The following is a 24,767-nucleotide window of genomic DNA, read 5'->3' as shown; positions in this document are numbered from 1 at the left end:
AGAGCATGTCTTGATGTGCAGAGACAGGTAATTAAAGTATATACTAATAATGTTCCTCTCCCAATGAGCTTACAATCCAATTAGGTTAATCATACACATACAGTTCCGCACTATGTGGGAGCTTTGTAAAGGTTAATAAATGCAAACATGAAAGAAGTAAAAGTATTTTATGGAGTGATATACAGTATATCCATTTGTATGATGTTAGATGAATAAACTTTGTTTCACTTAAAAGCATGCCTTATCTTATTGTTTTAGTTTTTATATCTTTGAGCATGTTACATCTTTCTAAATGTTGGTTATAATATTATCCTAATGTTATCCATAACTACGACTTTACCAGTGGCATATGTTTTCCAGTCAAAGATCCATTCCTTTTCTCTTTCTACAAAAGGAATTGGTTACCTATTATTTGCAAAGGGATACAAAAAAAATAAACAAAATAAAAACATGACACATTTGTCAATAATATGATGCTCCATGGAACGCTGCTTTAATGCACATGTTAGCTACTTCAGCCCCGGAAGATTTTACCCCCTTCCTGACCAGAGCACTTTTTGCAATTTGGCACTACGTCGATTTAGCTGACAATTGCGCGGTCATGCAATGCTGTACCCAAACAGAATTTGCGGCCTTTTTTTCCCCACAAATAGAGCTTCCTTTTTGTGGTATTTGATCACCTCTGAGTTTTTTTTTGTGGGGGTGGTGGCGGTGTGCGAGTGAGGGAGGCAGGTTTGTTTGCCACACCCCCACAAAATATTGAGCACCACCCGCCACTGTCCATGATTATGATGGGCATACTTACAAGCTAATGAAAACATGTGGGGGGGTCAGTGATCAACATTTCACAAATGTGGAGCTGGAAAAGAAGGAAACTAAATATATGTGCAGTCATTATTTTTTGCCTGCATTGCAATGCTGTTGCTTATACAATACATAGGGTACTTACATGCCTACTTTATATACTGTACTGTATACTTTTTTTACCTACCTCTTATAAATAACACATCCTCTTTAACCATCGGTTTCTTTTGACAGGTAGCAGAGGTGAGCGTTCCACCTAAATAACACTGCATTGTATTGAGATCCAGTGCACTAAGCTCGCTCAATGCAAATCCTATTTCTGCAGTTTGCAATGGAAATTAATAAAAAGGCTCTAGCAGAGTACACAGGCCCAGTGTAATATTATCTTGTATTATATTCACGAAGCAGCCAGATCATGAACTGCAATGCATTCCGCTCTTTTATATCACGTATGAATGCACCAGAACAGACATGTAGAGTTCTGCTCCATCAGAATTGATATTCAAACAAAGATTTTGCTTTTAAATGAGTGAGCTAATGGATTTTGAACGGAGAGAGAAGCAAAGAGCACATTATAATTACAAGAATGTGTCATAGATTGATCATTCAAGCTAATTGTGGATAGTCAGGCAGAACCAAGTATTTATTGTCCCTGCATGGTCAATTCATTGTAAAACTTTTCTCTATCCTACCTCCCTGCCCAATAATGGATTCTGTATATAATGCATCTGCATTTTGAATGTTAACTTAGAAGCCAGGATATAGAGGCAGCACAAATATCACCAGGCCTGTCTCTGCTCATATCCTTTACAATCAGCTATTGTGTTTTGCTCTCTGGCTCTGTCAGCCCTAGCTGCACTTGGCCCACTCTAAAGCTGAAAGAAACACCGTAATCCTCCAAGATGAAAATTAAACCAGACAACGGGTCTTGTTTTGCGATAACACGTTTTTCTTTTTTTTTTTCTGCTTCTACTTGGTGGCTGAGGTCAGAGTTTTCGTTTTCAAGTCAACTAGGCCTTGTAGAGGCATAGGTGGATGGCTACCTCCTAATTATATGATCTTTTGACATACCTATGTCATACTTATCTGCTAAAATTAAACAGTATAGGGCTCATTCACACTAAACCACAAACTAAAATTTGTGCACTCTGGTGTACATTGTATAGAGCCAGTGAGGGGCGTAGTTACATGTATTAAAGTCTATGGGACACAGCTCATTGTGAACAGGGCACACAGAAAAAAAAACATTTTTATGTACCCTAGTGCTGAACAGCAGATCAACGGATATGATCCATTAAGATCTACATAGTTCAACAGGTATAGTGTGAACAAGTTCTAAATAATTAAATAAATACTTTTGGATTGAATCACCTAAAATAATTCCAAATCCATCAAAACAAAAAGGGGGCTAATTCATGAAAGCCTTGCAACACTTGCAACACAGTTCTGATGCATGCAGCAGATTCAAGTCGTTTTTATTTGTGAAACCCTAAGAATCTGACGCTATGACAGATTCCCCCAAAAAATACCTCCAGTCCACAGATTAGGAACATAGTGATAATTAAGGCCAACTCTGAGTTGGCATAAAGAGAGACACCAATGCTCAGAGTGGGACATGTATGTGCTGAGATGTCATGAATGTGATGTAATGCCTCTCAGGGCTAGTGGGTTACTGGGACATCGACATCCAACCAATGAGGCATTCTCGGCCCTATTCAGTTGCCAGCCAGGAGATTCCCTGTCCATCAGCAGAATGTAAACAATGGGACCATGAACTCTGGCTGATGTCATTACCCAAATGTTGCCCATATTTGGTCAACAGGGATCTCCCAGCTGGAAGCTGAATGAGGCTGAAGGTACGTCATTGTTTGCTATAATTGTATCAGGCCTCGTACACACGGCCGAGGAACTCGACGTGCCAAACACATCGAGTTCCTCGGCGAGTTCAGCCCTGAAGCCGCCGAGGAGCTCGGCGGGCCGAGTTCTCCCATAGAACAACGAGAAAATAGAGAACATGTTCTCTATTTTCTCGACGAGTTCCTCGGCGGCTCCATCTGGCCGAAAGTGTACACACGACAGAGTTTCTCGGCAGAATCCGGCTCTGACCGAGTTTCTCGCCGAATTCTGCCAAGAAACTCTGTCGTGTGTACGGGGCCTCATCCTCTTACATTTCTTGTACAGCAGAGCTCAGATTGAAAAGAATCATCAGCACAAGTAGCCAATCAGTTATGCTGCAACGAGAAAGGCTTTTGTTGTTGTTTAGTCTTTCTTTTCTGATTTTTCTTGTGCGAAATTGTACAAAAATGGTACCCATTAAACTAAATCCGTTCTTTCTGTTCCCGTACAGAAATTTATAGGGAGTTTGTCCCTTCGGAAATTTTCATAAAAAAATTCAGAATCGGCTGTCGAATGTTGTGTACACACTAAATGAAAATTGTCCGAAAATCCTTTGGATGAAAATGTTCACCCGACTTTCTTATAGTGTGTAGGAGCCTTTGTGGCACGTACACGCGATCCAAAAATTGTATACCAAAAATGCTTTCAAAGCGATTGTATGATAATCGGAACGTTAGTACAGAGCTTTCAAGAGACGATTACGACAGTTCATCCGATATTCGGACAAGCATGAAAATTATTCTCGTACGATACCAGATCGTGCGATTTTCATTTAATCAGTACAGTTGTCGTCTGAAAATACAATACAAATACACTACAACATATGACATCATTTCCAATTTTTCGTACGATAGTTTTCGTAATTTTATCTGTCGTACGATTTTCGGATCGTGTGTAGGCCTCTTGTGATTAGGCCTCTTGCACATAGCAGCTTGAAAAAGCTCAGCACAGCTATTTTTTTTACTGACCTAAAATATAGCCCATTAATTGTAATGTGCCTATGCACACAGGCACGTAAACAGACATCTGCAATGTTGGTCAGTAATTTACGCCTAATGCGTGCAAATAGGCACACAAGTAGCCAGATTCACGTAGAGCCGCCTATCTTTAGGTCGGCGTAGCGCATCCAATTTGCCCAGCCCCATTCACGTACGCTTACGCAAACAACGTAAAATACGACGGCTGTTCCGTTGTCTATACCTTGCATGGGCTGCGCCATCTTTTTGGTGGTTTATCTTTACGCCGGAAAAACGGCTTACGTAAACAGCGTATCGGGCGCAAGTACGTTCGTGAATTGGCGTATCTAGGTCATTTTCATATTCTCGGCGTAAATCAACGTACACACCCCTAGCGGCCAGAGTAAATATGCAGCTAAGATACGATGGCGTAGGAGACTTACGCCGGTCGTATCTTGGCAACACAGAAGTGTATCTCAGATTAAGAATGTGCTTAAAGATACGACGGCGCGGATTCGGACTTACGATTGCGTATCTACTGATACGCCGTCGTAAGTCTTTCTGAATCAATTTACACATTGTGAAGCACAAAAGTGAGAATGCGTTTTTGCACGCATGTGGGAATTTGCACAAAAATTGTGCGAACCCATATGCATGAAAATGCGTGCAAATGCATACAAAAAAAGTCAGAAAAAGTAGATGCTCAAGCAGGAGTATCGTGTGCAAGGGATCTTACTGACGCTGTCCCACTCTGAGTTGCAGTGTCTGGAAGGGGGAGCATGCGAGACAACAAAAAAGGAGGATCTTGCTGAATCAGGAAGGGTAAAGAAGTTTTTGTTTCATTTTAGGGCTTGTGCATCATATAGTGACTGGATTTAGTACTTGTTTTATACAGAAGACTTTAGTTCTACTTTAAACTGTAGCAGAGCAAACTCAAATCTCCTGACCATTCAGACAGGGCTTTGCTGAGAGTCAGAGCTGTTTGAATCTCAGTAATAAAAGGACTGAAATACACGTATTTTTTAATGTAAAACAGCTCCTATATATATTTGTATCTGTATATTTAGCTGTTTGCCTGGAGTCCAGCTTTAATTAAGTTTGGCTCCTTGGGCTGGTGATCGCCTGCTGATTATACTCTGATGAAAAGTAAATCAGCTGGGTTAGACTTTCGGTTTTCCCATCCAATCAATTGATTTTGGTTTTACAATCAATGTTTCACTGTTAACACTGTTGCCAGAAGTGTCTGTTTAACCAATAAAAAAGCACAGCCAGCCTGTATTAGCGTGCATTTTTTCCACACTCTTGCACATGTTTATCACAAAAATATTATTTGGCAGCCGTGCCATGTGCATTTTTCTGATTGCCAGCTGCCAAGGAACCCTTTGGTCTGAGGCATGTTGTAGCCAAAATGTTCTCAATAATGTTCTAAATCCGTTTCCCTGCAGATCCATTTTAATTTATGGTATGTTAAACCAACACCAAAAGTGCTAATCTGACTAAGAGGAATTACACTGGGGTATCCCTGATCTCAAAAAATGTAGAGGCAACAGAAAATCACTCTCATATGTTTACAGAAGGGGTAAGTGTATAAAAGAATCAATGTGAACCCTTCTGCAGGCTCTTTGCTGCATCTGCCATAAAGTATAAATAAAATGCCAAGACTAAAACATACAAAGCTAGCTCAAATTTCAGACAATTCCAATTTCTGAATTCAGCTGAAGTTTGAGCTGTGGCACAACCTGACTCAACTAAACTTGATTTAAGGCCCATTCACATTCGATCATGTCTGCCTGTCAGTTTTTCAGGTGGACCTGATCGGACAGTGAATTGTCCTCTATGGAGCTGCGGTGTCAGCGGACACATGTTCGCTGACACCGCCGCCATCCGATCTGATCCTGTGCTCCAAAAACTGACAGATGGTGGTCCTATTTTTCACCCATCCAGCGAATCTGATGGAACCGGACAGGTGGTCCGTTTCCAGACAATTTTCTCATAGAGGAGTGCGGGATTGTGTCTGTGTCTATTCTGCACTGCAGAGTGGACTTGGACCTGTCACCTGCCTGCTAAGCAGGGATCAGCCGAGCGATCCTTCCCTGGGCAAGCGAAGCCACCCGTGTGAAAGGTGCCTAAAGTTTGTACACTTTCAGTTGAACAGTGAAAGGATCCAATCAGATGCAATCACTGCTCAGGTATTCACCAGCCTTATGTGCTTTGGCGGCTTAAATACAATATCTAGCTATAAATGGACGAAACTATTGATTCAAGCTCTGTATGGCTAGTTAAGACAGACCTTTTCCCTCTACGCCTAAAACCCCCAGGTGCATGCCCATGGACCTCCCAAAACATGCGCAAGCTAATTTGTAGATCAAGTATTTACTTATAATTCCAATCCAATTTCTGGTCAGTAAAGGCACTGGTGTTGTAGGCAGGGCCTCACAGATACACATTGGGAAGGCTACATCAACAGTGCTTTCCAGGGAGCTCTCACAGCTAAACTATGAGATCTCACAAGATTTTGAAAATATGACAAGGAAGAAGAAGCCGACCACTGATGACGATATTTTCATCAATGGCCATGTGGGAGTGAGGAACAGGCATAAGAGTTAAAAAATAAATAAAGGCACATTGACATTTGTAATTGGACATGTTTTACTAAATACTTTAGATAGTGTTGGGGATTTTAAAACAGGAGGAAGTTGTTCAACTTATAAAGTATTGCACAGCTACCAACTTGGATTCAAACCTGTCTTTAAAGACTGGTTGTGATTGGTGCTTCAGGAAGCAGAGAGATAGAGAGAAAGTTGGCCAGCTTCGGCTTCAGGACATCTAATTCTTCTGCTCCTCCTACTGATTCTGATAGATGGTCTAGGACAGGGGTGGCCAAACTTTTTTCAAAGAGGGCCAGATTTGATGAAGTGAACATGCGTAAGGGCCGAACATTTTGCTGACATTCTTTGAACCATTAAAATGTGGTCTAAGTTTGTGGCTGTGTGTGGTGTGGTGTGGTGTGTGTGGTGAAGAGATGACCTCAGGCGTATTATTTGGATATACCATATTTATTGGCATATAACACGCACTTTAACGTTAGGAAGGAAGTTTCAGGAAAAAAATGTAAATAAAGAACTGTGAAGCAAAATAAGGGTCATTGCCCATCAATGCAGCCTTGCCATGAATGCAGCCTCTCCATTGCCATGAATGCAGCCTGATCGATGCCCATCTACAGCCTCGGAGGGGAGGTGGGACGAGCGCCAACAGATTACATACAGGAGAATCTCCTGTTTACACAGCAGCCTCTTTAATACAATGTCCTGCCTCCTATGATAGACAGAGGAGTTGTCCAATGGCAGGCCAGGAGACAAGACTTCCTATTACAGATGCCGCAGAGTAAACAGGAGATTCTCCGATATGTAATTTGACAGCACTCGTTCCCCACCCCTTCCTGTCCCCTCCGAGGCAGCACCGATAAATACAGTATATATCCAAATTACCAGGGGGGCCACATTAAACTGGAACGGGGGCTGCAAATGGCCCCCGGGCCGGACTTTGGACATGCCTGGTCTAGGAAATCTAGCTATGCTGGATTACAGAGAACTTTGTGTGTTTTCTGGACAGCATCAATAACTCACTGCTTTCACTTGTTGCCTAGAATGTCTCTTTAAAGTTTGATCAGAAAACAATTTACATGTCAGGGCTAATATTCAGCTTTGGCAGCTATACAGTAGTTTTGGGGAAAATAATCAGTTAATGGCGTTGGACATTTTATTTAGTTCCTTTTGTTTTCCTGCACAATTAAGCCAATACTGTGCCTGACCTGCTGCAGTCCCTAGTCCTCCTACTATAGTTATTGACAAATTGACTTGAGAGATCTAAACCAACAAGTATGTCTATGGAAAGATCTACTGCAAGAATGTTCCTCCAGCAATCAGATTGTGTCTATGTGTCGGACTGCCTTCTGATATCTATGGGTAGCTTGCCAGCTAATTGTACATTTTTTATTTCCTAAGCAGACCAAGATGATTTTTATCTCATAAAAAGTGTGGTGTTTGAAAGATATGCAAGAAGAAAGTAAACTAATTAAAGCAATTAAGATAGCATGCAAGATACAGATGAAAATTAATTGGCTGCAACGTAACCTCTGTACAGTGTTGGCTGGTGACTGAGCTGGACTGGATGGCAACTTATCTCCATTGGAATTTACAAATCTTTTTTTCCCCCCACCGTAGGAAGCCAATCCTTCAACAAAATGAGAAATGGGCTTAACACGTTACACTTTGTCCTGCTGACAGATCACATCTTATACTAATGATTTATTTTCTTCTCATCTGCAGCAATGCTCTAATATGTGGTGTGATATTGTGGGTGACTCATAATGTTCCACAGACACAATGAAAGTGTGACCTTTTAACATTAAAACAATTGCCAGTAATAGCAAGCCACTGTACTTCTTATCTTCATGCTTCCTGCTGGCTTCTTGGGCAGACGGATTGTAGTTTGCCTGACTGCGGCCACACAGAGCTATATAAAAGCTTGCCATTCACTGTCCTATGTTTAATGACATTATAACAATTTTCAACATCACTATAGGTAATAGGGCCTTTAGGAATTTAAAAATGGATCAAGAGCATGTAGTTGGAGGTGGTAAACATCCACAAGGCTGTTTTCCAGAATGCTTAAACATTTTGCAATATACGACAGACAAAACCAAGCAGCACCTCCTTCTCTCCTTACCTCTCCTTTATCCCTTATTCTCTCTACTCTATCCTATTCTCTTTCCTCGTTTATCTTTGTTTCAATGGGACGACAGTGGAACACATACAATTCACCAGCCCGGAGTTCCAGAAGCTTATAGGAACTCTAGGACCGCTTTATGCCAACCCTAGGGCCGGGTACTCACGAGCAAACATGTACGGTGAAACCGGTCCGTCGGACCGTTTTCACCGTACATGCCTGCCAGAGGGCTTCTGTACGATGGTTGTACTAACCATCGTACAGAAGTCCGCGCGGAAACACTACGCGGGGCGTGTCCGCGTTGTCGCCGCGACGATGACACGGCGATGACGCGGCGACGTGGGCGGGCCTGCCATTTAAAGGCTTCCACACATGCGTCAAAGTCATTCAACGCATGCGAGGGACGGCGGGCGCTCGGACATGTACGGTAGGTCTGTACTGACGACCGTACATGTCCGAGCGGGCAGGATTCCAGCGGACGGTTTTAAAACACGTCCAGGAATATTTGCCCGCTGGGAAAAGGCCCGGCGGGCAAATGTTTGCTGGAATTCGGCCCGCTCGCGCCTACACACGACCGAACATGTATGCTGAAACTGGCCCGCGGACCAGTTTCAGCATACATGTTTGGTCGTGTGTACGGGGCCTAGGTCATATGGTGGGGGGCGAGGGGTTCCGGGGTCGAGGCCCCCACCCAGCACAGTCTGATCCCCTTGGGGGTGCTGGGTGTATAAAAGGGACTCCCTGGCCCTTCCTGTTTCTACCATTGTTCTGCCATATGGGCATTTTCTTTAGTTGCACAACCTACCTTTCAGTTTGCAAGTTGTAAGTGTTCTAGGTTCCTTTAACAACTCTATGCATAGACAGGACACTGTCCCGACCGACTCAGTCTTCCTTCCTTTTTATTACAGCTATGTTTATCTATATCTCGTAGAATAACTACTCGTATTCATTATTGAATTTTCATACACTGTCAACCTACTGTTAAACATGTTTGTATATTTTTGATTACAAAATAAAAACTTTTTGAAATTAAAATTTTGCAATATGGAACCCTCAGTTTTTTAAAGTGGTTGTAAACCATGGTTGTTTAAAAAAACAAAACGTGTGCTAGTAGGCATCACATACTAGCACATTATGAAAAATTCATCTTGGAACAAAGCCCTCCAGTGCTGTATTATTACCACTGAGAGGGTTGATATGTTCTCCCGGTCTTTCTTCTGGGTTTGCGCACTTCAGCTATGTGATTGACCAGATGCCCAATGACATCACTCTCAGCTCTGACATCAAAACTCTAAAGGTCCGGCAAGGTATTCTGGCCATTAAGAGTGCCTGCGCCAGTGACGTAACTAGCTGCATTCAGGGTGAATATTTCCTAAACGGTGCACATTTATAAGATATTAATTTTACCTACAGGTAAGCCTTATTAGCTGTAGATGAAAATCACCAAGCAGGCTTTACTACCGCTTTAAAGCGGAGTTCCGGCCACAATTTCACTTTTTAAATATAAATACCCCTGTAATACACAAGCTTAATGTATTCTAGTAAAGTTAGTCTGTAAACTAAGGTCTGTTTTGTTAGGTTGTTACAGCATTTAGCCACTTTATAAAATAGAAATTGACTGGGGCCATCTTAAGTGTGGGCATCATGAAGCCAGACTGTATGACTTCCTGGATTTCAGCCTTGCAGATCTCGCACATGCTCAGTGCTGCACAAGCAGTGTCAGATCAGGTTTCAGCACCTGTACTGTCCAAGTCACATGATTCTTCAAGACTGGGGAGTGCACAGACTCCTGGAAAGTTACACCCACTACATTCCCAGGAGTCTGTGCGGTGTAGGTTAGGAAGCATTAAGCACCTAGGTGCAGGAAGTGGGAAGATTAACTATTCTGCCTAGCAACAACACTTTGAAGGCATCTAAAAAAAAAAAAAATTCTTAAAGGACTAATGACATTTTTTTAAAACTACTGATGTAATGTTATATTTATGGGTGGAACTCCACTTTAAGCAATTCAGCAGCTCATTTAATTACTTACTGAGAATTCAGCTTCTGTCCTGCCTATGTTCTAATTCAAGCTGCTGCCCCAGGTTTCCCGCTTCAGGGCATTTTCTTGCAGGGTCCCATGGAGTCACCCTTGCATGCAGGGACCAGTGTTGTGTCTCCCTACACTGTGTGCATCTAATGAAACACATAGCCCCATAGCCTAGGATGGCAGGGCACTGCCCTGCTTCTCCCTTCTCTTACAAGCAGGATGTGTGGAGACTGCGCTGTCCACTGTTAATCCTTTCCTGTGAAACCCAAAAGTTCAGGGAATCAGTGTAAGGGGGAGCATTTGACCTCCTTGCATGTGATTTGTGCTTGGGTCTAGCAACTAATTTCATGTCATATGACAGAGCGAGTGATGTCACTGCTCTCTCTGGTATCTGGCACTGCAATGGAAGAAGAAGTGATGGAGAAAAACTTGCTTTCAGAGTAGCATTGGGTCAGGGAGGCCTTTGCAAAGATATTGTCACTGTGTCCTAAATGAGCAAGGTTTTACCCCTTTACGTACCTGTCCTTCAATGGTCCAATGCCCCCACCAATGCTGGCATCTTCTACATGGCTACTTCTGGGTGCTGAGCTGCAGCCATCTTTAATGGCTGGAGCGGGGTGATGTCACTCATGCACATGTGCAGGAGAGCAGTCACTCTGGTACAAAGGTTTCTGTGTTGGAATGTGAACTGAGCTGTGCTTGTGCAGCTCAATGTACATTTTAAAGCAGACTCCAAGCAGGCAAGTAAGTTTCTTTTATTTCAGAAGAGACGTTGAATGCCTTGCTGGCAGTTTTTGAACGCTGGACTTTAATTCTACTTTAACTTACCACATACATAAAATCTGATTGTACATTCTCCATGATATCCACTAACATATATGTAGTGCAAGGGCCTGTCTGATTGTATATAGATTGATTCTATAGCTGAGATAAGTCCACATATTGCATGGTTTTGGTAGATCTAAAGTTGATTGTATGGTCAGACTGCAATGTGTGTGGTAAACCTTAGTAGTACCCATCAGAAATTACTAGCAGTCTGTAATATTTCCATTGTAACAGGATAATCTGTTTATACCGTAAGTCTAGTGCAGAATGGTGTCAGGGAGACTAACACTGCAAATTCTTTTTCTGACGGTAAAAAAGTCAAACACGGATTTAACAAATGACATTCAGTGGTCACAAGGGCTACCTGCATAGATGTGATGACATCTTACCATCATAAATAAATGCATCTTATTAAACCTGTGTTGGATTAGATTAATGAATGTGACACGTTTTAATGGATCAATGTATCAGCTTTAAAAAATGAATTGTGAAGCACAAGGTTTTCAGGCTGGAGAAGAGTCTTCATCCATCTGGCCTGTCCAAGTATAGCTTCTTGGCTGATTTATACTCATAGGACACACTGTTTGATAGTCATCTCCATTTCCTTCTCCGTTCATTTTCCATGTTATAAGCCCAGTGCTGATAAGAGAGCCGGTTATACCCTTCTGAGGCCATTCTATTTTATATCCAATGACCTGTTCTTTTCCTTGATGAATACTAACTATGATTAGTTATCTATAAACATGAAATGCTTCACATGGCCCTTAAAGGGAACCTTTTAATTCCCCAAGCAGCAAAGCATAGAGATACCTTCATAATGTGTTCCATCAAACTGTTTCAGTTTACTTACCTTAAAATACGCAGATTAAACAGTGTTGTTACTAAATAGATTTCAACTTTTTGATAAAAGTCAACAGCAATGCTTTTAATTGCACTGTAAACCCTTTGGGGCAGATCCACATAGAATTAGATCCGCGCAGCGTATCAGAGATACGCTACCCCGCCGTACCTTAGCTGGCGGAATTTCAAATCCTCAACAATTTTGCGTCGTAAGTTACGGCGGTGTAGTGTATTTCTGGCGGCGGAATTTAAATCGGAGATTAGGGGGCGGGTTTCATTTAAATGAAGCGCGTCCCCGCGCTGAATGAACTGCGCATGCGTCGCCCCGAAATTTCCCGCCGTGCATTGCGCTAAATGACGTCGCTAAGACGTCATTTTTTTAACTTAGACGTGAGTTACGTCCATCCCGATTCACGGACGACTTACGCAAAAAAAAATCAAATTTCGACACGGGAACGACGGCCATACTTAACATGGCAAGTCTATCTATACGCCGCAAAATACCAGCTTTAACTATACGCCGGAAAAAGCCGACTACAGACAACGTTAGAAAATGCGTACGGTCACGCGTACGTTCGTGGATCGATGGAAATAGCTAATTTGCATACCCGACGCAGAAAACGACAAGAACTCCACCCAGCGGGCGCCAAAATATTGCATCTACGATCCGAAGGCGTATGAAGCCGTACGCCTGTCGGATCGAACCCAGATGCCGTCGTATCTTGGTTTGAGGATTCAAACTAAAGATACGACACAGGTAATTTGAAAGTACGGCGGCGTATCAGTAGATACGCCGGCGTACTAGCTTTGTGGACCTACCCCAAAATGACTGTTGACATATGTCTACCATCTATAGACATGCACATCCTGGCTCAGGATTGAGCCCATGCATCTGCCCCCATATGGAGAAAAATAAGAGCGGGTAGTGCCAGTGGGGGGCCCCAGAAGATGAGGTTTGGGTCCCCTCTGTGCAAAATCAATGCATAGAGCAGGTAAGTGCAGTATGACATGTTTGTTATTTTTTATTTTTTTAACCTTTACAATCATGTTAACGTTACACATTTCTAACTACCTTGTTTAACCAGTTTCTTCCCACACTATAGCCAAAAGATGGCTATATCGCGGCTCTCCAGTTCTGGGAGAATGCTACAACCATCCGCCCTTTACCATGTGATCAGCTGTGTCCTATCACAGCTGGTCACATGCAAACAGATTTGATGGTTATTGGCATTCTTTCCTCACACACTGTCTCTGTGTGAGGCAAAGAGCCGATAACCGGCAAGTCTGACAAGGCAGTACATTGTTTACACTGATAATCAGGGCACTGATCATCAGTACCCCTGATTATCAGTGATGGCCATCAGTGCCAGTCAGTGAAGCTTATCAGTGCTGCCTATCAATACCCATCAGTGCAGCCTTGTCAGTGCCTCCTTATCAGTGCCCATCAGTGCAGCTTATCAGTACTGCTTTATCGGTGCCCATCAGTGAAGCCCCATCAGTGGAGCCCCATCAGTGCAGCCTCATCAGTGCAGCCCCATCAGTGAAGCCCCATCAGTGGAGCCTCATCAGTTGAGCCTCATCAGCGTACATCAGTGAACAACAAAAATTACCTGTCTGCAACTTTCTATAACAGAAAATAAGAAAAATGTATATTCTTTTAAAATTTTCGGTCTTTTTTTTGGTCTGTTTAGCAAAAAATTTAAAAAAACAGTGGTGATTAAATACCAGCAAAAGAAAGCTCTAGCTGTCTATAAAAAATGTATTTGGGTACAGTTTTGCATGACCAGGCAATTGACAGCACTGAACGCTGAAAATTTGCCTGGGCAGGAAGGAGGTGAAAGTGCCCGGTATTTAAGTGGTTAAAACAAGCCCTACACTAAAGAAAATTGTAAAACCTTTTTTTTTTTTTTTTTTTAAACAAGTCATCAATTTAGAGTTGAACATGAATGATAGGCCTAAAAGTTTTGCTTATATAATGAGCATAGTACCTAAAAATGTGCAGCTGAATCATAATGTTTGAGTGTAGGTGCACCCAATGCACGAGATTGATGAAATGTTAACAGACCCTTGGGCTGCTATAGCAGCCAGGAAATCTGTTTACAGGGTTGTGATGATTCTATCAACAGTGATACATAGAGGGTTATTCACTAGACCGGGGATATGCAATTAGCGGACCTCCAGATGTTGCAGAACTACAAATCCCATGAGGCATAGCAAGACTCTGACAGCCACAAACATAACACCCAGAGGCAGAAGCATGATGGGACTTGTAGTTTTGCAACAGCTGGAGGTCCGCTAATTGCATATCCCTGCACTAGACCAATCCACTTTGCACTACAAGTGTAAACTGCAAGTGCAAAGTGCACTTGAAATTGCACTGAAAGTGCACTTGGAAGTGAAGTTGCTGTAGATCTGAGGGGCGCATGCAAGGAAAATATATTTTTTTTTAGCTTGCACATGATTGGATGATACAATCAACAGAGCTTCCCCTCATTTCAGATCTACCCCTCAGATTTACAGCGACTGCATTTCCAAGTGCACTTTCAGTGCAATTTCAAACTCACTTTGCACTAGTAATTTGCACTTAGTGAAAAGTGGATTTGTCTTTCGTAAATAACCCCCATAGCTCCCAACAGTCCCTTTGTCCCTTGTTCCTCCTCATTTGTCCCTCATTTTGGTCTGATCTATATAGTTGTATATAAAATTCACTTTTTATCCTTCAAAAAGTGTTTCCCAGTGCTAAACTTTTCATCCAATTTATAAATTGCTGCATCTGTAACTTTCAAAAGCCAGTATAAATAAAAAGAAGTGTTAAAAAAACACTTGTATCTCCTTTAAGAGGCGTAGCAGTGGGTGTGTAGTATGCCTACATAATTTTGCTAATAGGTGTCCCTCATTCCCATCTCAATAAGTATTCTCCCCTTTGGTTTGTTAAAGCGGGAGTTCACCCATTTAAAAAAAAAAAAAAAAATCTCCCCTTAGCTTCCTGCTCGTTCGGTCTAGGGGAATCGGCTATTTATATTAAAATAGGTGCAGTACTTACCCGTTTTCGAGCTGTATCTTCTTCCGTCGCTTCCGGGTATGGGTCTTCGGGAGCGGGCGTTCCTTCTTGATTGACATTCTTCCGAGAGGCTTCCGACGGTCGCATCCATCGCGTCACTCGTAGCCGAAAGAAGCCGAACGTCGGTGCGGCTCTATACTGCGCCTGCGCACCGACGTTCGGCTTCTTTCGGAAAATCGTGACGCGATGGATGCGACCGTCGGAAGCCTCTCGGAAACCTGTCAATCAAGAAGGACCGCCCATTCCCGAAGCCCATACCCGGAAGCGACGGAGAGGATGCGTCTCGTAAACGGGTAAGTACTGCACATATTTTAAAATAAATTGCCGATTCCCCTAGTAATAACGAGCAGGAATCTAAGGGGGAAAAGTGCCCTCTAAGGGTGAACCCCCGCTTTAAGCAAACCACTAAATAAATGTATGTTTTTATATCTGTTTGATAAGTTAAACAATATCAGTTGAATCTGCCAGAAATACAGTGATCTTGTAATTTTCTGTGCACCATGCATCCATTGTTCTTAAAAAGTGTATTCAGCCCTGCCCAGTGTACCTCTGTGAACTACAGACCCCCCCCCCACCCCATGTTATGGAGAGCTGTAGTTCTAATCAGAAAGGCCTAGGTTAACAACACTTTTTCTGTATAAGGACCATGCAGTTAGTGATAGCTGTTACCATAGGACAGGAAGTGTGTTACTGGCAAAATCACCAGGTGAAAATAAAAATCCTGAAAAATTAATGCAACCACATATCTAAGATGTACTATATACTTGTGGCTAAGTACAATATTAAAATCCACAATCTCGGCTGGTAACCAGGGTAAATCCACAGTCAGCGCTGAAAAGTAAGGCAATGTCCCAAATCCCCCCCAGTAACCAGACGAAACACAGCTCTGGGAGTCAACTGACTTTTTATTCACAGGCTTCCATATTTATATAATTCCCCATGCAAGGGGTTTCCAAACAGCCAAACAGATTTAGCAGGGGTAATACAGTGAGGACCACATGGGGAACCTAACATTTTGGATAATTCTCCCATCAGGCATTGCCGCACAAGGGAACAGTCGGTTGATAGCTGGGGTCTGGGGTTATGTGTTGTGAGAGTTCGGTTTAAAACTGCCGAACACCGATTGGGCAACATAAAACAAAGTACTTGAATGCTAGTGGCTTACGGCCGCTAGCATATGAATTACTATGCCCACATAAGACCCAGCAGAATACATAGCATATAATACAGACAACCCTTTGACATGTAACGTCCAGCGTTCCAGAAGTGGCTAGGTTTGCCACAATACTGTATTTCATTGTTGTGCTTTGATTTTGATATGCTAATAGACATGCAGGATTATTAAAAAAAAGTCAATGTAAACTACAGTAAAACCCCGTATACACAATCGGAATTTTAAATAGAAAAAGTCAGACGTAATTTTTCCATAGGAAATTCCGACCGTGTGTATGCCCCATCAGAGAAATTCCATCGGAAATTCCGATGAATTCCATCAGAGTTTAAATATAGAACATGTTCTATTTTACTCCTATGGAATTCCGTCGGAATTTCGATGTTCTTTTGTCCAGACAAAAGCCTGATCATGTGTTCGTGGCATAACTGTGTACAGAGTGCAGCCTATAGTAACAACGTGGATTGGTTTGTTCCAGCCATGTTCCTCAAGAGATGTAATGGCTAATGGCTGGCATAAATTGACGCACTTTGCACATGGATGTTGCACTTTGCAGTGGCTTATCATTTAAACTCAATGGTGTGATCAGAAAGGACACTTGATGGTGTTCTTTAGATAAATTTACATAGAATAAGGCTTGCCATTTCAACACAATGAGGACACATCAACAGTGGAGCCAACCTGCTTCCTTAATTTAGTTCCAAGGAAGATCTCCACCTGACACCGGTATAAGGAATATCCCTGGAATAGAAGAAGCCTCCAAGTATGACCTAAAAACTGAGCTAAAAACTGTGCCTCTATTGACTCTACCGATTGAACTAAACTTTAACAAAGCATTCATCCTACACACGATGGCAACTGATGTGGAGCAGAGCTGTCACGAATTGTAGGAGAGAAAAGCAGAAAGCTATTATCTGGAGAACAAAGATATGCTGCAGAAGAAAAATAATTTCTTGACATCAAATAGGTCATGGAACACTATAGTCCTGGCTTCTGGATTGAATATTTATAGTGGTGTTAAACCATTTCCTTTCTTAATAAATGTAGCCAAAGACAGGAACAGAGCAAGCGGATAAACCTTTTTAGAGAAAAGCACCTCTTGCGTGTACAGGTCAAACTCTAATGTGTGTTAGGAGGTCAGAGGTGAGGGGAACGTTGGCCAGATATCAAATAACTTATTTCACAGAGGTGAACTGCCTGGGACTTGAATTAAATTAAAGGATATTGCGGTTATTTTTTATTATGTCGGTGATTGATACTATGTCATTCTGCATCTAGGCTCAGTGACTAATAATATGCTTTTGAAGCTAAGCTCAAACCTTATAGGATCTCTCAGCCTGGAATACAAAATGCCTTAAATAATGTAAAAGTTCCAATATTTTTTTTTTATATGCTGTGTTGCTAGTGGCAATAATGGCTATTTTTCTGCTAGGTATGGTCCATGTGTGGCTTTTCTGGCCGTAGGAACACATTTTGACTTTTGGAAATAGACATCAGAGTAGTGGCATGATCAGCTTTCATTTGGTTTTTAGTTTTTTTAAGTCTTGTCTTTAAGTCCCACCAGACACAATCTCGACATAGGAGGATATGTGGCAGATTGGCACACACTGGGCTTCTAGGCATTGTGTGTGGGTAGAGACCTTGGAGTGGACTATCTGATGTGCATGATTTATTTACTCCCCAAAGTAGGGTGAACCTATCTAAAAATAGGAAATGCATATTAAAACATCTGGAAAAAAATTCTGCTCCTGGGTCACATCCATCAATGTCAAAATTCTGCTTGGGAATATTGAAGCTTTGCTAGTTTTCCACCATCCCTTCAGGTTCTAAAAAAATGTCCTGGCCCGTTAGCTAAAATGTTTTAGATTAATATTGTATGACCTTATTTGTAAACAACCCCCCTACCACAATTTTTTACTTGGTATTGCGCATTATTTTTAATAGGATTGGCCCATCAAAAAACATTACATTTATGAGTATTGTAGTTAGGGTACAAACATGCTGGCTTTAGATGTATTTTATAAATGCCTTGGTAAGGTCTTACCACAAGCTCTCAACTTTTTCACCCCCAAGTATGAAGCCTCATTCTTTGTGCAGTAGGAGGATTCTCGCCATTGCCACCAAAATTTCCTTTACAAAAAGTAAATGAAAAATTCAGCAGAAAAAGTAAGGGTCTTTTAAATTGTCTGCTGATATAGGAAGCTGAGTTAAAGGGGTTGTTACCCTCATGTTTTTTCACCTTAATGCATCCCATGCATTAAGGTGAAAAAACACCTGGTAGTGACCGCCCCCAGCCCCCCGTTTTACTTACCTGAGCCCCGTATTACCCTCGGCAGAGATGTGCTGTCCCTCTCTGAATGGGGTCCTGGCCATTGGCTCCAGCTGCTGTCAATCAAATCCAATGACGCGGGCGCCGAGGAATGGGGCCGAGTCCTTCATTCTATGGACGCCGAATGATGCACTTCGGGAGCGCTTGCAAGGTAACTCCCTAGGAGAGCGCTTCCTCTAGGGGGTTACACGATGTGGGGAGGAGTCGCAAGAGCCGCCAAGGGACCCCAGAAGCCAAGGATCGGGACCACACTGTGCAAAATGAACTGCACAGTGGAGGTAAGTATATGTTTGTTATTTAAAAAAAAATCTCAAAGCTTTACAATTCCTTTAACTTATTTTACTGGCCAACATCTACCAAAATGATCTTCTTATTTTTTTAGCTTTTCAGCGAAACTTTTTTAGAATATCATTCAAGGAGTAGTCGGCTTATTTGGGTAGAGGCCTTCACTGCACCCTTTCCTTAAATTTAGACAGTGATCAGAGGCAGTTACCAGTTGTCAGTTCAAACAAACTGGTCTTTATTTCTCACACTGGGCAAGAGTCAAACTACGTCAATATAAGCTTCAATACAAAAAAGTCCTTACTCCAGGTTTAACAAAGTAAACAGCAGTTGGCTCAAACTGAAGAGGAACTCCATCTTCAGTTGTCTCTCAGTCTGCCCCACCCATTTGTTAGAGAACTAAAATAAAGATCTGGTTCAAAGACGTGAGACTAAACCTACTGGCCCAAGGAACACTCTTAGCAAGGACATAGACTCAAATCCAAGTTGGTTTTAGTTAATCAGAACACTTATGAGGTATTCTCACAGAGTAATACAATACCTCCATATATCCACCAGTCCAGTTACCCTCTTATTGTATAATGTAGACGTGTGATTATGTATGCAAACTGTAGCATGATAAGAATCCAACTGTTACTTAAGGAGGTGGTGTGGGTGATGGGTGGAAAAGAGACACAAAATGGTCCCCAGCCGAGTCGTATTTTAATCTACCATGGAAAACTCCTTTAATATTGACAAAGAATGTGCTGAAAGACCTCCTTTGTGACCCATTGTATATTGACATTAAACAAGACATAGAACGTTATAAAATAAAGGAAGAAAGACAATGTAAAACAAAGCAATTCATTTGTATGGTTTTATAAAATATATGTTTCCAATCTGTTTTATTGTGACTGTACTTTCCTAATAAAGCCTTTCCTATTGAAACTCTTGAAAAATTATGAGTCACTATGACATAACCAAAGGCAAATTTTGATGTAAAACAAGTAGCTGTTGAAATCTCTAAATTAAAAAAAGAAAAACATGTTGAACTTTTTTTCCCCTCAAATTGGAGAGCAGTTATTTTGCAGCTTCACTACTTGGCACGCTTGAGTTTTGTGTCTCCCCTTGACCATATAATGCCATGTAACATGGCTAAACGAGAGCTTGCATGGCATTATTTTTTGTTGGTTCAGGCCTGCTCAGCTAGAGAATACAGGACAAGAGGAAATCCCAGACACATCAACACAAATGCTGACATCCTTGTTCCTGATAGAGTCATAAGGACACCATGAAGTGTAAAGATTTTCCCAGAACGGCTTGCTGATTTTCTAAAATTAGAATGGGGTTTTGCGGTCATTCGAAGAGCAACGCTAGACGGCAAGTAAAGACAGTCAGTCTGATGATAAAAATCAGAATGACCACCTAACTAAAATCTAAAGTTCTCTGCAATTCCACTTCAGGAATATTCCAGACCCTCACTGAGTCAGTGATATTGTACTTCATGAACTCTGTGCTATGCCACTTGCTCCTTTTCTTTTTCACCTATCATATTTAAACATCCTAAGCAGGTTTGGATCTGATTGGTGACTGTAGAAAATTACTTAGTTTTGATATTTTTTGATTATCATGTTAATAAAAAAAGGTACTGGGGTGGATTGGTATGCTATAGTAAAAAACATATAATATGGAGTTGGTACACAATGCTTCCTGTTTACATTTTAAAGTAGAACTAAATTCAATACCTTTTTTATTATTTGCGCAGAGCAAGTCTGGCCAGAGAAGGATTTTTTTTTTATCAATAAAGGGGTTGTAAAGGACATTTAAAAAAAAAAATAACATACATGTTATACTTACCTCCACTGTGCAACTTGTTTTGCACAGAGTGGCCCCAATCCACATCTTCTGGGGTCCCTCGACGGCTGTCTCTGGTCCTCCCGCAAGAACTCCACACATTCATGCGAGCTCCCTCGCATAGTGTGGAGTCCTTGTGGGCGAACTCCCATGATACAGTGAGTGGCCATAGCCGCTGGCTGTATCACTCGGCCCTGCCCCTCTGCGCACTGCGTCATTGGATGTGATTGACAGCAGTGCCAGCCAATGGCTGCGCTGCTTTCAATCCATCCGCTCTAGCCAATCAACGGCCAGGCTGAGCCGCGAAGAGGATGTCAGGGCTGAGCGCTGGACTTTCAAGGGGTCAGGTAAGTATAACGGGGGGCCGGGGGGGGGGCTGGTATACTCTGAAGTTTTTTCACCTTAATGCATAGAATGCATTAAGGTGAAAACAATGTTTCCTTTACAACCCCTTTAAGCCAAGGCTAAAAGAAAAAAATTGGATTCCTCCATCCACATAATCAAGATGAATAGAGGAATATTCCCTACTGAGACAACGGGGTTGATTTACTAAAACTGACGAGTGAAAATCAAAAATCAGTCCGCTTCCAAATTTCTTGTCAAAGCTTATTTGAACAAGCTAAAGTTAGAAACTGATTGGCTACTATGCACAACTGCACCAGATTTTGCACCCTCTATTTTTCGTAAATCAACCCCATTATATACCGACAGCAGGAACTCTTTTTCTTGATCAGCGGCTGCAGTTTATGGGCTGCAGCCGCTGATAAAGATTTTTTTTCAAACAAATCTGTTTAACAGAAGTCGATCATTAAGTTGATTTCCGTCTTCAGGGGGGGCAAACATGGACATAAATGCAGCCTATCGATGCTGAACTGGCTGAATTTAGATCCATCTATGGCCAGCCTAAGGAAGGGTTAATTGTTTTGCCATCTGTGTCCCATTGGGGAAATTTCCTTTTACGTTCTGTCTTAAAGCCAAAAAAAGAAGCTAGAGGAAATCCCATAAAAAAGGTTTTACCTTTAGTTATACTTTTCCATTTCCACTGGAGTGTACCTTTTAGGGTATATGTAGTCATCGGTAAAATTCAAATATTTGGAAAAAAATATTACCTGGCATAAAAATATTTATTAACAGGTTTGTAGTGAATCACTCGTTATACAGAGAGTAAAGCAATTGTTGATCCATTTCATACAGAATTCAAGCAGATGCTCTTTAGAAGTTATTTATCTTTGTGGTTAAGGATCCCAATTAAACTGGAGTAACGCTGACCTCTGTATCTTCACAAGAATATTTTATTATTTAAGAAACAAAACAAACAGAGGAAAGTGTCGGCTAAATTGCAAGCAGCTTTGCTCCCATTAATATGTTAGAGTTCAGTCACAAGTTACATGTATTGGTTCTTCTTAAATGAATGCATTTGTGAAAGCAATTGATCGTCTCTACTTGACAGGCTTGAATCATTGTAATGAAAATTAATTGCCAATTTTATGCATTCTTTTATTTATTTTACTAATTAAAGAAAGAAGGGAGGCGGTAAAAGGAATTCAATAAGCGTTCAAATTAGACACTCTGGATCATTTACTACCTATCAGGAAACTGCACAGGCCCATTTCCGTTAAAGTGGACCTTGCAAGGTCTGTTCATGAGGTCTGGGCAGCCTATCGTTATAAAACTTGCTGCCTAATATTACTTCAAAAATGTACATGTAAAGAATAAAATTGTGTTATATGCTTAACTTATGTTTTTCATCTTGGAGGGATAGTTGGGGAAAAGTGTCCTCAAAAGTGTCTTCTTGTGAGATTAGCACTGCTCTGCATTTCCTAGGATCTAATTGGAAGAAGCATGGTGTCAACCTTGCCAAGAGAAGGTAGGGGTACATTTAAGTATATAATTTAACTTTTTTTTTTACCAATATAGATTTGAAGTACTATTAGGTAGTGATTTTTATGGGGGTTGTGGGGGTCCTGGGCCTGATAAGAATTTTCTTGCAAAGACTGCATTAAATGCCACTGTAAGAGACTTTTAGACCCGTTAGGGTCTAAAAGTCTCTTACAGTGGCAGTTAATGCAGTCTTTGCAAGAAAATTCTTATCAGGCCCAGGAGCAACGGGAGCAAAAACAGGTGAAAAACAGGCCTGTGTTAGAAAAAGGTCTACCTGGCCTAGATGTTGCATAACATCACTAAAGGAGCAACATGATGATTTTATTCTGCTGCTTTAAACATACTGTGCTTTTGCTAACTCTTGTGGGGGAAGATACATAAATTGCTCTTTCTACCTATGAGAAGGCAGAACAATACTTCCCACTCTTGTCATTGATCAGTGCTTGCAATCAGTATTTATGTTCCCACTGCTACATTGTGACAACAAATGGAAGGGTTTCATAGAAAGGGGCATGACTTAACAACTCTACATAGATTCTGAAAGTATAGCATTACTCTGACAATGCTTACATGCAACTATATTTGAGCAGTAAAGAATGTAGTGAAAACAAACGGTTGAGTATGAAATGTTTAATGACACAACTGTATGGATTGCACTGGGAAACCCTCCACTTAACCAAATATGAGCAAGACCAGTGGATTAAGAGGTTTTCATTTTGAAATGTTAAAGATCTAAACTTAGGGTCTAAACTTAGCTAGCCGGGTTGAAAAATCACAATACTGTATAGTTCAATAAAATCAAATCTCATATAAGTCTTAATGTGTTAATGTTATTTCAGAAGTTATATTTCTCATTTGTCTTCTAACTGTTCTCCTATGTTGACACATCAACGTTGCTCCCGATTTAGAATACAAGTCTGCAAATGTTATTAAAATAATACCTGGGGATCCTACAGTGAAGGTCCTTGTTCTGTTACTTTCTGCTATAGGATGACAATTGTTCCCAACTGTGCTTCTGTGTTAGGAACATACTCAAAAAACATGGCTCCACTCCAGACTTGCTCCTTTTAACCAACATAGACAACATAGGTGCTGTCTACTTTGGCCCGTCTCCACTCAATTAAAAGTAAATGTAGGCTGCACTCCAAAACTTAGCTCTTCTTTTTATAATTAATTCAACAAAAGATAACTGCATACATTAACCCCCTCAGCGGTATTCCCGAGTCTGGCTCGGGGTGGAATTTCAGAACCAAAAGCGGTAACCTCGAGACAGACTTGGGATCGCCTCGCAGTGTCCACAGGCAGGGAATTACTTACCTTGTCCCTGGATCCTGCGATGCCTCCCCACTGTGTGATCGAGCTGTGTCCTCGCTCGATTCACACAGTGCCTGTGTGTCCTGCCGAGTTCCATTCCCTGCGACGTTACGACGCACGGGGCGGAGATTGACGCCAAATTCAAAAATACATACAGTATACTGTAATCTTATAAAAATAAATACACCCCCTTTGTCCCTAGTGGTCAGCGACAATTCTGCAACTGAGCAAATTTCAGTGTTTTTGATTTGATTACATTATTGAATAATTTTTATTATAATTGCATTATTATTTGTTATATTTATTTATCATATTATAATTTATGATTTTGTTTTTCAAACTTTATCATATCCGAGATATCTACTAGACTCTTGTTTGGACAGATTTAAGTGAGTTATTCCTAAGAATTACAGGCCTACAATGTAAAACGCCAAATTTCCATGCAAAATAATTGTACCGCTTTCAGCACCTAAAATCTGAAATAATCATACCGCCAGGGAGGTTAATGCCTCCACCAAACCACCTTCCTTGACGTGTCAATGAAGGTGGTTTTGGGTGGAGACATTAATGTATGCAGCTTTTATCTTGTGCTCCTGTGTTGTCACCTTCTCACGCTCGGCCCCAATGCAGACTGTGTGGTTAATTTATTAAAATGAGAGAGTGCAAAATCTGATGAAGCTGTGCATTTTAACCAATCAGCTTATAACTTCAGCTTGTTCATTTAAGCTTTGATGAAAAAACCTGGAAGCCAATTCATTTCTATGCAGAATTGCACCATATTTTGCACATACTATTTTTAGTAAATCAACCCCTGTATG

The sequence above is a fragment of the Rana temporaria genome, chromosome 2 (genome assembly GCF_905171775.1).
Source record: "Rana temporaria chromosome 2, aRanTem1.1, whole genome shotgun sequence".
NCBI lineage: Eukaryota > Metazoa > Chordata > Amphibia > Anura > Ranidae > Rana > Rana temporaria.
Note: the sequence above shows the minus strand (reverse complement) of the source record.